A 4,560-nucleotide genomic window follows, 5' to 3' on the forward strand; every position below is an offset into this window, starting at 1 on the left:
GCACACACATAGTAGTGAGAAGTGATCAAACACACGCGCACACACTCCCAGAGCAGAGGGCAGCCATATTGCTCTCACTGCGCTGCAGTGGGGAGCAGTTGGGGGATCAGTGCCTTGCTCAAGGGACTCACCTCAGTCATGCTATTGAGGGTGGGGAGAGCACTTGTTATTCACTCCCACCACCTTCAATCCCTGCCGGACCTGGGACTCGAACCCGCAACCTTTCGGTTACAAGCCCGACTCCCTAACCATTAGGCCATGGCTGTCTCCAGATGCAGGGGAGAGCGCAAATGCAGTCCCCCACTACCATAAATTATGCAGTCGAGATTCCCACATTTGGGGAATTCGCAGGGGTCAGCACGGCCGGAGTGCAATGGACGAGCCTCGCCCTGGGTGAACCACCTTCTTGATCATGGTGTCTCCCCTGCCAGGTAAGTAAAAAATAACAATAACAAATAACCACTGAGGTTCGATATGACTTTGGATACGGAAAAGGGTACTTGTGCACAAGGATAGTAGTTCCACCCTTAGTTCCACTAGAAAATGAAGAATGATCGAGTTGGCCTACCCATCTTCTATGAAGTTTAAGATGGTCCGATGGTTTAAGATGGGTCTCCTGCAAAAATGCGATTGTAGTGTTTAATTGTTTTAAATGAACAAATACTTTATTACGTTTCATAGGTGAATTCAGCCTCTTCACATTCCAGCTGGAAAATCTTAATTCACCACTTGCTGTTAATTTTATGTTACCACTTAACATAAAAAGACATTTTTAAAGGCAGTAAACCTATACAGATCTTCACCCATAACAACTGAGGTGACAACTGAATTTCCAGCAGCACATAAGAAAATAAGAAATAAAGTAGGGTAAAGCAGCAGCACGCAAGTAAAGGCAAAAGTAAAAATGGTAAGGAGGGGAAAAAAAAGGGAAGAACATTCAAACCCCAACCTGTTGCTGTAGAGAACTGTCCATGGTTGGTTATGGTAGAATGGATGCTATCCAGCGTTGAAGCAAGGGACTCGAATGACGACTTGAAATCAGCCGAAAGGGCCGCTCTGTGTTCATCCAGACGTGAGCTAATGTCGGCCATAGTTATGCTAGCCGTTGGTGAAAGATCCTTATCTTTTTCTGTGTGCTTTCCTTTAGCCTTGTACATGACAGTTTAACTAGTTTAAGTAGATCCGCCCCTGCTGAACAGGAATGTCACAAGGTCTGTTCACATCTATGTGTTTAGGTCAGTGAGTACAGTAATAATCTTTGACCATCATTATGTGTGTTTTGATTATATCGTGTTGTAAATAAAATACAAATGACCAAAACCCCCCCATTATCTTACTCTGCTCACATTCTTTGTTACCTGCCTCATAGTGACAGTCACACTGATGGGCCATTAGGGGGCGGCCTTAAATATTCATGGCCGTTATCCCTCCCTCGCATACGGCTTTCTATCACAAAACACGTCTTAGAAAATTTACATCAATATATTGTTTTCTGTGAAAGAGTAAGCACGATCATTTTCACATCATTTTGAAGCAAATATTCTAGCCTACAAGAGTACTTACTCAAAAGCCTGGTTCAGGACTATTCAGTATGAGTTTTATGGCCTTATTTCAGCTACATTTATTTTCCCAAAACTTACTAACCACACATAATCTTTTTTTTTTTTTCTAGAAAATGCGAACATGTACATCCATCTTGCTCACATATTATTGTAGCACTGTTTCTGCTGAATACAAAAAAAATTATATGTTGGCCAGTAGTTTGCTATAAGTAGCTGAAATAAGCACAAATGTCAGGGCATGTCAAAACATCTAAAGGGCCCCCAAAAAAACCCAGAGGGTTAAATATGATTCTGCTAGGAGTGAACAATCAAACATTTTAAATTTTTTTGTTTTGTTTTGTTTTTAAGCACCGCTTTATGCAATTGACCAATATCAGTATCAGTATTGGAACTGGCCAATAATTGTTTGTTAAAATCGGTATGGCCAAAAAAAAAAAAAATCCCTACCAAATATAAAACAGTTGATAACAGCTGTAATAATATTTAGCAATTTTACTGTTACTACTGTATTTTTGATCAAATAAATGAAGTAATTGTAATGTTTCTAATATTTTGAGAGGTACGGTGTATGTATACATGTGTTAGGGTGTGAAGGTATGAAATGTTCACAGTGCAGAGGGCAGGAAAAAATTACAGTATCACTGTAATACTTAAAATGAAGTTAAACTAAATGGACGTACTTCATAAAGCATGCACTTTCCAGACATTAACGGGGTCATGAACTGAGCATCTTTTTTATTTTGTACTTTTTTTTTCTGAGGTCCACTTATAATGTAATTAGGTTTAATTTTACATAAAAAAAAAAAAAAAAAAAAAAAAAAACATAATTAAGAAGTAATAGGCTATATTTTTTAGTCCTGTTTTTGACCCTCCTCATCAGAATGCTCTGAATAGGTGTGGCAGATTGTGGACTCAGTAAACACCCACTGCTATGATTGGATAACGCTTATGTATGTTTGACAGTCTGTCCTTCACAGATGGATTCTGCTGTGAAATTACTGTCAGATACTGTCAGTCTTTTAGTTTCAATCTTTTTGAAAATCCCACGTTGAATTGTTCCTTGTTTGTAAATGAATCTATGGTAAATTTAAATTGAACAAAGGACCAAGTTCTCATTGATGCAGTCTGGAAATTTCATTATAAATAAAGTTCATCCACTCTTTCGTAACGTTGGGATCAGAAGTAAGGCAACGGCAACACTGTTTTTCCACAACTTGGCACTGCACAGCATCTTGTTTTGTTGCATCTTTATCATGTCTGCGCAGACCTACTGTATGCGCATCTCTTCTAAACACTACATGCATGAATCGGTGGGCAGGGCTAAACAGGCAGTGATGTCGATCTTCTGTGGAAGTGGTGCTTATCCACACTATTACATTATAAAGTGGAACATTCCAAAAGGTGTCGTTTTGGCAGACTGTCTTCAATATAAGCCGTTTTTTAGACTAACAACAAAGTTTTTAGTTCTGAAACTTGCAGGACGATTTTATAGTACAATGACCTCTTACATGCCAAAAGATTAACAGAATTTTGGTTTCTCAGTTCATGACCCCTTTAAAATATTATTTAAAGGGATAGTTCACCTAAAAATAAAAATTCTGTCATTAATTACTCACCCTAATGTTTTTATAATCCTGTAAGAACTTTGTTCATCTTCAGAACTCAAATAAAGATATTTCTGATGAAATCCAAGCAGTCTCTGACCCTCCATTTTTCTTTAAATCACCCTGATTATCTTATTTCTTGCAAACCCTAAAAATATGTTTGTTGTCATAGGATCCTCTGTACCCAAATATCATCCTAAAAGCCTGTGAAGATGGGAACCCTTTAGCTAGTGGCTCCATTTACATTCAGATGGATGGAGAAGACATGGTGGAAGATGATAGTGAAGATGGTGGCAGCATTGTACCAGATCTTCAATGCATACCCACCAGGATTGAGAAAGACCATATTGTTTATGGAGACTTTCATTTACAAAAAAGAAGGGACCTGTCCCGATCTGTGCACAGAGAGTTTATAATTCCCTGTAGATTTAGTTAATTCAAGCAGACTCACACAAACATGTGCACATAAACACGCACACTCGCACACACTATCCTACATGCACACACAACACACACACACGTTGTGTTTCCATGTTTTATGGGGACATTCCATAAGCATAATGGTGTTTATACTGTACAAACCCTATTTCCTATCGCCCTACACCTACCTTATACCTAAACCTAGCCCTCACAGGAGACTGTGCACTTTTACTTTTTCAAAAAAAAATCATTCTGCATGATTTATAAGCCTGTTTCCTCATTGGGACCTCACAAATGTTATATTGGTCCCCATAACGTGATAAATAACAGGTGCACACACTCTCACACCAACACACACATGGACACACTCACATATTTATAATTCCATCTTTTCATCACTTATGTTTATGTTTTAAAAGAGAATCTGCATAGTTTGCAGATTATTTTAAATTCATTGTTACAGTTAATTCTTGAGCCTAAACCCAAATTAGTTCTGGAGTTTTTTTTTTTTTTTTTTTTAAAAAAAAGAAATGTACCTGTCTCTGTGTGCAGTTTTTAATTCCCTGTAGTTAAAGTTAATCATCTTAAGCCTGTTGCTTTATCGTTGCTGTTTCTCTTAAAAGTAATACTACTGTTTTATATTGTACTGTTTTTATTGTAGAGTCTGTTTTCTGGTTTATTGTAGTGTATTTCTGCTGTTTTCTGTTTGATATTGTGCAGTTTGTCTAATTTGTTAGATGTTCTGGTTGCCTATTCATATGATTTTATATGGCACAAGGGATGAAGTCAATAAAAATTTAATTAGTCTTATTCCTGGATTTTTTTTCATGAATGGTTCTACAAAGAACCTAATAAAGTGGCATGGAGAACTGTCAAGAGTTCTTTTAAGAATCTTTGAAAAGGGTTCTTTGCAGTACCAAAAAAGGTTCATCATGGCACTAAAAAAATAGGTTACCTTTTGAGGAACTCGAACT

The 4,560-nt window shown here is 37.6% G+C and overlaps 1 non-coding gene across 1 annotated transcript; it reads right to left on the minus strand.

Annotated features, from left to right (window-relative positions):
- Positions 1 to 275: 275 nt before the first annotated feature.
- Positions 276 to 439, minus strand: LOC127161566 (U1 spliceosomal RNA). Its single transcript, XR_007827090.1, has one exon. It is a non-coding gene; the product is annotated as a U1 spliceosomal RNA (small nuclear RNA).
- Between the last annotated feature and the right edge of the window lie 4,121 nt (positions 440 to 4,560).

This window comes from Labeo rohita, unplaced genomic scaffold, assembly GCF_022985175.1.
Source record: "Labeo rohita strain BAU-BD-2019 unplaced genomic scaffold, IGBB_LRoh.1.0 scaffold_67, whole genome shotgun sequence".
Taxonomy (NCBI): domain Eukaryota; kingdom Metazoa; phylum Chordata; class Actinopteri; order Cypriniformes; family Cyprinidae; genus Labeo; species Labeo rohita.